Genomic DNA, 12957 nt, shown 5'->3' with positions numbered 1-12957 from the left:
GATTTGATTTTTCAATTGGAACTTGGAAATTCATTAGTAAGTTTATGATTCTTTATGAAACTCAACTCTCTTGAACCCTAACTCACCTTCTAAGGTTTTGCCTTGGTAGTTTTTCCTTAACAGTTCTGGAGATCCGTTGCATTTATCTTGTTTGTGTGTTGTGGTTGTAGACAAATGCAGTTCCTCAATGATCTTTTGAACTCAGGAAGCTTCTGTTACAAGTTTCCCTCCTTAATAATCTACATTCTGTATTTGATTTTAGTCAATACTAGCAATAATGCCCGCGCGATGCTGCGGGTTTTAAAATTGTGTAAAATATATACAAAGTTATGAAAATATGTAGGAAAAATGGTACTATTTATATTGACATGGAGATTTAAATAGTGGTATCATGCTTTGTTTAGCAAGTCTAAGTAACAAAAAATAGGATAATAACATGTTTTTTTTATGCTGTTTGTCATGTCAAAATATTGGCCATATTTTAATAAATCAAGTAGCAGTCAAAACATCAAAATATCGACAACATTGAGCTGCTCATTGTTCAAAAGAGTTTGGATAGGTCTTTACATATAGTCATGTTCTGCTAAAACCGACTTCATCTACAAAACAAAAGAAACCAAAATAAAGTTAGCATCATGGAGTGGAAGCAATAAGGAGGTATTGAAAAGCCAAAAAAAAAAAAAAAAAAAAACACGGGTTGTAGAGTTCATTACCTAAGATTGAGTTGAGAGATCCAGTAAGCGCAAAGTTACACCTCAAATCACTGCATCCTAGATCAAAATTTTCATGGAAGCCTGAAATTAAATCAGAAGAAAAATATACAGAGTTTTATGAAAAGGGCATAATGCGTAACTGCTATTTCTTAATCTAGGTTCCCCTATATACTATATTTCACAATTTCAGCAAGAGAAAAGTAATGTGAATCTGTTTGGAACTGAAAAAAAAATAAAAAAAATCATCTCTGCATATAAGAATAAGAAAAGAAACTGCGCAATAAAAATATGGCAAAAAGTTTAACCCCATAAGCTCAAACTCAATTTAGTTTACCAAAATAGACGTCTTCCTGAAGAATTGAAGGAAGCACTTGATTCAAAACACCCCTTAAATTTTTTTAATATGATATTACGTTATTTACACGTCATGGATAAACAGATTATTAAGTTAAACAAAAAAAAGTCTATCACAAAATTTAATCAGCAAATCATAAATCCTAAATTACAACAAATCACATAATCAAATATAGTCATCTATAATCCAACAAATCATTATCCACACACAAAATCATCAATATTCATCCAATCCAATAAATCATTATCCACAAACAAAATCGTCAACATTCATCTAATAACTCATTATAAAAATTTCTACTAACTAAAAATATTAGGCATTATCATCAATTAGGGATTTAGAGTTTAAAAGGTACTTGAATATGAGCTTTTCTAAACCAATAGATTAAAATCAGAGATGGAGAGGGAAGATAATTAAAACCTAGGGAAGCAAATCAAGCTCACAAGCCAAACACATGAGTCTCCAAATGCAGCTTCAAACCTTTTCTGCCATACACATGAATTAATCAAACCAAACAGTCATATCAATTAATCAACAAATCTTTTTTTTTTTTTAGAAACAAATTTAACTAAGACAAATGAACATACAGAGAAAGGAAAAGAAGTCCATCGCAAAATTTAATCAACAAATCATAAACCCTAAATTCCAACAAATCAAATAATCATACATAGTCATCTAATCCAACAAAACATGATCCACACACAAAATCATCAATATTAATCCAATCCAATATATCATTATCCACATACAAAATTATAAACATTCATCCAATAACTCATTATAAAAATTTCAACTAATTAAAAATATTAGGAATTATCATCAATTAGGGATTTATAATTAAAAAATGACTTGAATATGAGTACTAAAACACTCAATCAAAACAATAGACTTAAGTTTTGGAATAAGTCTATTGCATTATATCGTGGAATGGATGCTTGGAGGTTTACTATTTGACACACCCTAAGAGAAATATATCACACAAAAACAAAAACCAAATTAGATGGAACCTAAGAAACTGTGAAGCTAATTTCTAGATATTTGTTTACCAAATTTCATACAACAATCCTCCACTTAAACTAATTGTTTACAACAATGCTAAGAATTTTATGCAGATTACATATGCAGTATTTGGCTAATCCATTTCACCAGAAGCCATATATTTAACTAAATAAACTACATCTAAAACCAAATGGGTATTCTTCAAACATAAAACCAATCTTCTTAAAGCAGACCTATCTAAGTTATAACATGCACTGAAAAAGAGAATAAAAAGAACCCCTAAGCATCCCAGTGCCCTTAAATGGAAAAAAAAAAAAATGCATAATTCAGAATTCTGTAACAGAAATTCTCATTAAATTTAACATAAATATATATATATAAAAATGTGAATTTAAGGCTGAGATGTAATTGACTTATTAAAAGAAAAAAAAAATTGTGGATGAGAGAACAATTCACAAACCTCTTTGCTAGACCAGATGTGTAACCTTACTTCATTTTTTCTTGTAGCACCTTCAAAGTCAGTCAACATCCAGTGTTGTTCTTCAAAAGATATTTACTTACACTGAACGTCATAGAACACCTTTATTGTATATTTCTTCAACAACAAAAATCCAGAACCAACATATTTGACGAAATTCTATTAAAGAAAAAAAAAACTGAAATTAAAGAGAGGGAGAGAGAATAATGTATACCGTAACTTTTTGTACATATACGCTGGCTCTATCCCACGACAACAGCAAGGCCAATGGCAAGCCTTTGTTCAAGCACAAACAGTCAACTCCCATTACCAATTCAAAAGCATGTTCAATCCCATCACAGGGGTGAAATATAATCAAAATTAATAAAAGGGAAAGAAATTGAAATACAGTGGAGACGATTAAAAGATGCAAACCTTGTTTCTATTTCAAAGTCCACGAATAGATGTAATTCCGCCATTTTGTTGTTGTAGTACTGCAATGCACACAGTCATCAGTTTCACCCAAGCAACTCTGAGTGCAAAATCAAATCCACCATGAACCAATCCATAAGCTCAAATATAGAACCCAATCAGATGATAAACCATCACACAAAAGGCTTAATTTTGGTCCAAAAGAGCAATTCAAGGATATGGTTCTTACCTGAAATGCTTTGGTGAGGTTGCAAAATCACCTTTGTCCTCATGCTCAAACCCTTCAACAAAAAAAAAAAAAAAAGAATGAAAGAAAATTTTCATTGTAATTCCAAGCACATGCAAGAAAGAACAAAGGCACCGAATTTTCAATCCAACATAATTATAAAACAAAGACTCAAACTTTTGCCCTTATGTCCTTGAAGGATTCACCAACATGCTCAGATATTATAAACATGTAAAACTATTATCACAACAACAAATTAAATACCCATTACAGCAGCAAAATCATTACAAATTGTTGAAATTGGCATGCTTACTTTCCCACAACAATATTAACTACAACATATCATCACAGCAGCAAAATCAATTTGGGCAAGGAATCAAAGGATTCAACAACATGCTCAGAAACCCATCAGCAAGCCATTAATCTGTTAAAAAGTTGAGGGGATGCAAACCTGAAGAGAAACGATGGAAGAACTCGCAGATCGAAAATCTGTCAAGTTAAAAGAAGAGCGGCTCAAGTTTTGTAAGTATATTACAAAGCATATGCTATGATGTAAATTGTATTATATATTACAGATGCTTTAGATAGAGGAAGTGCAAAACCTAAGAATGATCCAAAATGGTCTACTTCTCAAAAGATTTACAAACATATACACTTATATAGATATCCAAAATGACAAACTGAAGGAGCTTTAACATCAAATTAATAATATACATATATATATTATGACTCATAAAACCACCCACTTTTGTTTGCTTGGGTTAAGTAGTGTATATAATTTTTGGTTCATTTCAGAGAAATGTTTACTGCAAAGCATTTGAAACAGAGTAAATACAGTCCAAAAAGTCAGTTCCCTTGAGAATACCTGTACCAGTCAAAATTTCAAAATCTAACAACAATAGAAATCCAATCACAGCTGCCTTCCCATTTATCAAAACAGAACAACACACTCATATACACAACCCCTTTCTATAGTCATTTCCATGCTAATTAACCAATGTTTATTACAAAACCTGGATACATGTTTTGCATAATGTGATGTGATTAACAACGTGTTACATATATTATAGCATGAATTTTTTGTTTTTATTTTTGGTAATTAGATGTTAATTTAAACAAATTGTAGCATGACTATTAATATTCCTGCGTTAACATATGTATTTCTTTAATCAAAACATTCAAATTTGTCAGATAATTCAACAACATCAACATCCACCTCTCAGAAACCCATCAGCAAGCTATTAATCCATTAAAAAGTTGAGGGGATGCAAACCTGAAGAGAAACGATGGAAGAAATCGCAGATCGGAAATCTGTCAGACGAACGTCAGACAGAGGACCAAGAATTCGAAGGACCCACCTGCCCCTGTTGATCCCCAAGACTTCACGTTTGTAGATTCGTTCTTGGATTTTGAGTCTGGTTTCAAGATATACCAAACCCTGATACGGCAGAAACAGGGGAGGTCAAGGTTGAGGTGGTTGAAGAAGAGTCTATTGGAGAGGAAGATGGCGGCGAAGGCCAAAGGCCAATTCTTAATGTGTATGACCCAACTGGTTCTGGGTCTGAATAAACTGCCGATGGATCTGTGCCAATTGGTTGTGTGGAGAAGGAGGAGTGTGAAATATCAGAAAATTTGAGTTGTTCTGCTGAGGAAGAGTTGGGGAAGCTCAGCGTGCTTGGAGGATGCGATCAAAATTCGGTTCTTGATGGTGGGAATTGTATGAAGAGAAGTGAGTCGTAATGCTGGAGGAGGAGAACCAGAGAATAAGAGGGCAAAAGGGTTATGTCGTTGGTCATCAGGGCAAAAAAGACATTGCTCTGTTCATTGGGTAAGAGGGCAACCAGTTAAGCAGGGGCACAAACGGCATTTTACTGTTAAAATGAATAGTCTAAGAACAGTAACTTTTATTCAGTTTTAGTATATATATAATTTGGCCAAAGTTTCTAATATTCTTCTTTTTACAGCAAGTGGAGGAGGCATTCGCTTTCTGGGGTACTCCAGAAGGTGATCTGGTATATCCTGCTGAGTGTATGCAGCAGTTACTGGAGAAAGTTAGGCGTCATAGAGTCAATGTTGATGGCAATGTATGTACTCACTGTCATGGTAACCACTTTGGTTCTTGTGGTAATTTCTTTTTCCTTTATCTACTGCAACTTAAGCATGGAAATTCTCGTATGAATTTCTGTAATCTTTGCAATATAGGCATGTGCAATTTATAGGTACAAAGAGATTAAATTAAAGCACACGCAGATTATCAAGTTGTCTTTTCTTTTTTATTTCACACCGTTTTGTTTTGCTGCTTTTCTCTGTTGGTCATATATTCTTTACTCCTTTCTCTTCTCTTTATAAATTTAATTTTATTGTCTCAGAAAAACATATATCCTTTAGAAATATGTTTTGCAGTGATGCAAACTTGATTTTATAAATACCTCTCTGTACAGCTTGAATTTGGTTACTTTTGAAGGGAAAGAAGATAATTGTCTAGGTGTATAATGGAAACTCTTGTCCATGTTGCATATCAACGTGAATGATTCTTCTTGATGCCTACTTCTACTATTTTTTATGCCACTTTCCTGGTGTCTTTTGATCATTTCTTATTCACATCTGCATATATTTGTAGTTTATGCGTATCAATTACATTTATACATGAAATCTATTTCAAGTGTCATGTCGTTTATGGCTCAAAACATCAACCCAGAGCCTTCGATTGCTAAATTTGGAGGAGTCAAGGAGAATTATGATGGTGATCCCTTGCTAGGATTAATGTTACAGTCAAATACTGTTTCACTTGAAAAGTTGACTCATGATCCCTGAGCATTTTTTTTTATGTTTCCTTCTTGTGCATAAGTTCAATCAAAATTACTAGTGAGATAGTTTCTTGAATAAATTTACAGTCCCAATTGGCAGTTGTAAATCAGTGTTATTTTCCTTCTCAAACAATCTGCAGTATTTTGTTATTAATAGTTTTGGGAAACTAATATGAACTTTATGGATTCTTAAACTGGATGAGAGACAAAATTTTGGTGTTGGATCTATTTTACCAAGTATGGATGGATTAAGAAAACAACACTGCGGAAGGATTCTGGCTTGTAACTTGAAAGTTCCTAAGGGCTAAAACAGATTTCCTCTTAACTTAAGTCTTTCAATCCTGTATCCTGAACAGCATTTCCACACTCAATCAATTGTAAAATTAGGTGGCTCCTATACTCTGAGGATTGGTGCTATAGTGGCTGCTCGGGCTGCTGCAGCCACCACGGGAACAAGTGATCAAAACCTTCCTTTATTCACCCAGTTTGAAGCTAGTATAGCCGCGTGGCTATACAATTTAATAAATAAAAAATTAAGAAAAAAGCACCATCTTTATTGCGTTAGTTTATACTCTAGAGATATTAATTTGCTAGTTTCAACATATCTAAAGTAGATATTAATCGGCCATTATATAATAATTTAATATATATTATTTTTATTCAATAATATGTGAGAATTATTTGTATAATACGTGAATTTTTGTGTCTTATTGAAAATTTTGTAAAAAATACATGTATTAAACATGAGAAATACTTACGTAAATTTACAATACGAGTATTGTACGTTTACTTTTTTAAAAAATATAAATTTTACCGAGTCTTTAAGACATATACAGAACATGGATGTATTATAAAAAAATACATACGTACGCGTATAATAGAGTATTAAACGTGAAAGTACTAAATTCTTTAAATTGATAATAACTCTGAAAAAGTAAAAAATTAAAAGGGGACAATAAAGACTTGGGTAATGGCCTAATAGTAATGGACAATGTTATAAACTACTCTTATCGATAAATGAAAATCGGGGAAAAAATTTAAAAGAAAAAGGATTCCACTATAGGGTTTAATTTTTTAATTTTAATTTTTAAAAAAAATAGAATATCTAACAGTATAGCCGTGCAGCTATACACTATAAATACAATATGATGACTACGAGATAGAATGGATCTCTTTGAATTCATTCGAACACAAGCCGTCTTCTAGGCCCTCTCTCTTGTGCTCAGACATAACCGGCGACCTGTCTTCTTCAATCCTCATCTCTCTCTCTCTCGCTCATAGCACCATCTTCATCTCGTCACTGACCTTGGAGACCGCCTAGCAACCGCCTAGCCCGCCTAGCCCTCCTAGCGCCCGCCTAGACCGCCTAGAGCCCAACTAGTGGCCGCCTAGACCGCCTAGACCGCCTAGCCCGCCTAGCCCCAGCCTATCCCGCCTAGAGCCCGCCTAGCCCATTTATTCTGTAATATTAACAATATGAGTGAGTGTGTTCAAGGATTTAACTTGTAAAGAAGATTTCCGAACAACAACTGATGACCCAGAGAAGTTTCATGGAGTTATCACAATGGTGGCTCTTGGCCTCTCATGGAGATGGTGTTATCACAATGTGCTATTTGCATTCGCTCTTTATCTTTTCTGTTCTTTTTGTTCACGTCTTGTTTTGATTTGTCTCTGTTACGTGCTATGTTTATTCATTTTAGCACCTCTAGTAGTCATTTTCACCATTAAAGTATAAAGGTTTTTGCTTAAATATCGGTGGCTCAAGGCTGGTTTTGTTAGTTTCCGTTGATTTGTAAATCTTTCAGATAATGTCCCCTGTGTCTATTTGCTTGATATTACAATTTGCAGTTCTATTTTTCTACTTGAAGCCTAGTGCTAGTTCTATTTGACTGAGACCTTTCAATTACATTTCATGAACATTAGTACCCACTTTATGTGAGTAGCCTAGTTATTGTTTTTGTTTAGTAAACTAGGCTACAAGCACTACTTATCTGACATAGTATCTTTTATTTTAAATATCTTTATTTGCTGATTGTAACCACTTTTCCAATCGAAATCTTCAGGTATATAAATGTTGTGGGATACATTTCTGAATGTAATTTGGGAAAGCGTGCCAAATGGTTGTGCTATTCATGATATTTTGATGCTTGTTCGCAGAATTCTGACTTATGTGTTTGTTCTAAAACAATTGGTTAAAGTTGTTGCATCTGTCTTGTAGCACTGCTGTGGTTGCTTACTGCAGCATGTATCAAGACGGGGAGGCCTCAGATTGCTAAGAGAGCAACTGAACAGGTGGAGCAGTGCCTCTCAAAAAGACGGGTGGCCAGAATACTATGACGGCAAGGCAGGGAGATATATCGGGAAGCAAGTGAGGAAGTACCAGACCTGGAGCATGTCAGGATATCTGGTAGCTAAACTGATGATTGAGAACCCAGCCAATCTTTCACTAATCTCTCTTGAAGAGGACAAGAAGATAGCCAAGCCAAGGCTCACCTGCTCCGCTTCCTTTTGAGTCAAAGCACTGGCAGCAGCATACATGATGCATTACAGGTATATGAGATTTCTCTTTACCCATGAATGCTGGAGGGAAACTAGCTGATTAAACTGATTGAGTTGCAGTTTTGTGATTCATTAACATGATTTGCTAGTATGCTACTGAGATATATGATGGGTTCATAATTGTATATCATTTTGTACCCTTCTAGCTTATGAATTGGTTATGTTTTTGAGTTAAACTTGTGCTTTTAATCTTTCTTGTGTTTATCTTTCAGTTCATTGAGTTTTAGGTAACAATGATGGCTTTGGATAGGAAATGATGCAATCCATGCATGTTAGGGCCTGATTTGGGTGAATGGAAGAAGAGCTTAAAGACAAACTAATTTTGGCTACAGCCCATTTCCAGCCCAGTTTCGTAGGTCAACTTCTTGGCCTTGGATCAGTATTCTCTGGGGCTCGGATGAGGTGAAGATCTTCATGAAACTTGTTCCAATGGGTGTCTACTACAACATATCCAAATTTCAGCCCAATTGAACATATGTGGAGTCCTTAGCCCGTCCAACACTGAACCCTGCTCAGGAGGATTTGCAGCTGCCAGCTTTGTCATGTGCCTCCATGTGCCTCCTTTTAGCCATGTGCCTCACCCCAGCTATAACTGACTTTACACCCAGCATAATGAGTGAAGTGGGGAGGCATTCCAGCTATGAAATTCTAAAGGAGCAAGTTGGTACATGCTGGAGCTATTATAGAGAAAGCATGTGCATGCATGGGAAGCAAAGAGAAAGGAGAGAGAGAAGAATGAGGAATGATGAGAGGCATTTTGCTTCGGCCTTTGAACATGGGAATTGAATTGGCAGATCACTTTGGAGCTGGAAATCAAGTTTTAATTGAAAGAGGAAGCATGTGCATGCATGTGAAGCAAAAAGAAAGAAATGAAATGAAATGAAGTCAATTCCAGTCTCTGTTCGGCAGCCAACTTGCAAGGCTCAAAACGCACACTTATACTAGTCCGATGGAAATACTTTCTTCATAGAAGTTGTTCCAATGGGTGTCTAGTATAACATATCCAAATTTGAGCCCCATTGGATACGTTTTGAAACCTCTGGCCTTCCTACACCAAGACTGGTTCAGAAAACTCGTTTTTCAGCAACCAAAAGGCAACCACATGGGTTGGCAGCAAAATGCAATCACATGGGTTGGCAGCAAAGGGCAGCCACATCTGACCACCTTTGAACCCATGTGATGAAAGCTTGAGGTGCAGCAAAAGATGAAGGATGGTGTGGGAGTTCATCATGATGTTCCTCCCTCTTAGCCCTATAAATAGAGAAGCCTTCAAGCTTCAAAACACACCCCAAGGGGGGAGCTCTCAAACACTTCTCTAGAGCTCCCTTCCTTTCTCTCCCTCAAATTCTCTTAGTTTCCTTTCAAGTTGTCAATTGTTGTAACAAAATGAGTTTACCAAATTTTCCTTCAAGTTTTCTTAGTTCTACTTTACTTTTATTTGTAATGTACATTCTTTCTTAAGTATTCAAGTTTAATTAGTTTCCAAGTTTCAATTATGGTTTTTGTTCTTATTCATTATGCTTATAAGTTAATATGCTAGTTTGAATGATTGATCACCATTTAGGCTTGCATGTTAGCTATCTTGGTTTGAATTAAGAGTAGACACCATGCTTTAATTCGAATTGAACTATGAATAGGAAGAGTATGTATGGACATTCGACAACAGGGATTAGATACATACTTGGTTGTTTAAATTGTTCTTCTATGCTTAATGGGTTCCTAATGCTTAATTTTAGGTTAGACAACAAATGATCAAATTAGGGAATTAGGAACACAAGGTTATGACCAAACACCATGGCTTAATCATACTTTAGCTAGAATCAATCCGTTAATCTAATTGAACTTGGGAACTTATCTACTTGAGTTATTTTCTTTTCTTTCTTTCTTGTTTTATTTATTTTCTTTCTTGTTCTTCTGTTTTGTATAGGAAAACTGAATTGGATTATTCAATCACCAATCCCTGTGGAATCGACCTCGCACTTACATATGCTATACTACCGAACGGCTCGTGCACTTGCGAGTATCACAAGTTGAAGATGCAGCTGAATCCATTTTGGTGCAGCTGAATCCATTTTGGTGCAGCTGAATCGACGCAACAATATACAGCCCCTGCATTTTCCTTTTCAGTTTCTTAATACCTGGTTTTGAATAGTAAATGGTCTATAGGCATTTTGGAAAGTAATGCAACATGGCCATTGTTCTGCTTACCAATTATTTGGCTAAGTATTTCAAGCTTTTATGGTGGGAATTCGCCTCCTATTTTCCTGCCAAATTCAGTTTGATAGGTGTGCAAATATTTTTCTTTGTGTTGTTGATAAAATTATTTTTACAAATGTGCCAAATTGTGATTTGGGGAAATAAGTAATGTGTGAAACAATATATATTCAAAAGGCTTGTAGCTCAAGTGGTTAAGACAAGTTCATATGTGTTTTCCTCTCAATATATAGACGGGCAAAAATAACTATATATAATGACTCTTAAAAGACCTCGACCCTCAAGTTCAGATTTGAACAAGTGTCAAAGTCTGTACTTTTACTCTTTGGCTGCTGATTATGGCTTTGAGCCCAATGCTCTCAACCCTGTATGTTCTTTGTTCTTTAGGTGATTTCTTTCCGTAAAATTACTACTGGATCTTGATCTTGTTAAGAAATGGTAGGGAGAAAATGAAAATTAGTCTTGCGGTTACAATTTTCTCCTGTTGTTTGCACTTTTAGTTCAAAATTTGGGCTCTTTAGATTTTGGGCTTGAACTTGAGTTGCTAGTTGTGGACCAAATTTAGGTTGTGATTTGAACTGATTTTGTTATACAACGTCTCTCTTGTTGCCATATCTCATTATCAAAATGATAATGTGAACCAGTTTGTGTAGTTGACTGCTTGTAGGAGTGTTCATGAAACTAGAACTATATGATGCTCAATGGAATAGTGACAAATTTTCCGAGTTAGAATTTAGAAATAGGTGCAAACATGAAAGGAGTTCGTTATTGCAAAGTACCTTGCCAGCTAGAGGTGCTGTTGATTGTCTTTTTTAAAAATTTGTTGTTTCTGTCTGTAAGTATAGCATCTTGGCCTTTGAAACAGATTATGGCTAAGATTAGTGCTGAGGTATTATTAGGTAGTTAAAGACCAGATTGTTTAACGTAAAGCATGTTTTGTCTCTCCATCTATATTATAAGGCAGGATGCGTTTAGCTGAGCTGAGATTCTTCTCTGTGTTCTTGTTCCTTTTTCCTCCGTCTTAGGAAACTTTCAATTTCTTCATTGGTAATTGGCGATTGTCATAGGTTCTTTTGATAGATATCGGTTTTGTTGAATAATTTCTATACTTGGTGTACGTTAAGTGTTTCGAAGGCTAATGGCACAAAGTTGTGATGGCAGATTAAGAGGGCGACAGAGTCTGCTGAAGGTTGTGTGAAAGACTTCATTTTTGAATCAAAAAGGCAACCTGAAATAGAAATTGAGAAGCTGGCCCATAACAGTGCAAAGGAATATCATTAGTCTTTTTTTTTTTAATGACAAAAAAAGAAAAAAGAAAAGAACATCCTTAGTTAAATAGGCAGTTAACAATGTATTGAGAATGATTCTACAGTTCTTGTTAGTTTTATGTGGTGATATTTGGACCTTATGTGGTGATATTTCATGTATGACCTTGTTGCTGAGTTAAAACCAAATTCAGTATGGATATGATTCTTGGGCATTTGAGCAGTGTTTTATAATTTTGGAATCCTTTGCACATTATTTGGAAATGGTCACATAACGATAGAAATTCTTATTAGATCGGTTAACAGATAGTCCTATTCCAAAAATTAACTGACACATGTGAATGTTGTCATAGATATGCAAATACTAATAGTATTTTTTCTCATGCGGTACAAGACCATACATATACAAATAGAAAGTAGATGGTTTTATCTACTGCTGAGGGGAGTGAAGGTGAAGACATACATCTCCAATGTACTCTCCTTGACCTCCTCTATTTGTACTCAGACTTCATAAACAAATTCACTTGAAACACAAAACCAAGCAGAGAAAATGGATGAGTTTACACCATCACTCTCACATTCAACATCTCAAATGTACTATACACCCGTATATATGCAAAACTTTCACTGAGTCTTTAAGACATGTACAGAACATGGATGTATCATTGAAAAATACGTACGTACGTGTATAATAGAGTATTAAACATGAAAGTGCCAAATTCTTTAAACTGGTAATAACTCTGGAAAAGTAAAAAATTAAACGAGGACAATAAAGACTCGGGTAATGGCCTAATAATAGTAATGGATAATATTATAAACTACTCTTATCGATAAACGAAAAATCGAGGAAAAAATTTGAAAGAAAAAAAGGATCCCATTATATATAAATACTTGGTGTTTTAATTTTTTTTAAAAATAGAATATCTAACA

General features: G+C 34.8%; 2 long non-coding RNA genes across 8 annotated transcripts; one reads left to right on the top strand and one right to left on the bottom strand.

Moving 5' to 3' along the window:
• Window positions 1–338: 338 nt before the first annotated feature.
• LOC110762155 (uncharacterized) lies at window positions 339–4956 on the bottom strand. Of its 7 annotated transcripts, none has more exons than XR_015826433.1 (9): window positions 4456–4956; window positions 3634–3671; window positions 3186–3237; window positions 2960–3056; window positions 2760–2821; window positions 2528–2662; window positions 1489–1553; window positions 714–794; window positions 339–599 (listed from the first exon to the last, which is right to left on the bottom strand). It is a non-coding gene; the product is annotated as an uncharacterized LOC110762155 (long non-coding RNA). The 7 variants fall into 7 exon arrangements; XR_015826437.1 differs by having other exon boundaries at window positions 1489–1548; window positions 2528–2629; XR_015826434.1 differs by having other exon boundaries at window positions 2528–2607.
• LOC148292499 (uncharacterized) lies at window positions 3591–4643 on the top strand. Its single transcript, XR_015826440.1, has 2 exons — window positions 3591–3704; window positions 4374–4643. It is a non-coding gene; the product is annotated as an uncharacterized LOC148292499 (long non-coding RNA).
• Window positions 4957–12957: the final 8001 nt, after the last annotated feature.

This window comes from Prunus avium, chromosome 8, assembly GCF_965620075.1.
Source record: "Prunus avium chromosome 8, drPruAviu1.hap1.1, whole genome shotgun sequence".
In the NCBI taxonomy this organism is placed as follows: domain Eukaryota; kingdom Viridiplantae; phylum Streptophyta; class Magnoliopsida; order Rosales; family Rosaceae; genus Prunus; species Prunus avium.
Note: the sequence above shows the minus strand (reverse complement) of the source record. Positions and strands in the feature narration are given on the sequence as shown.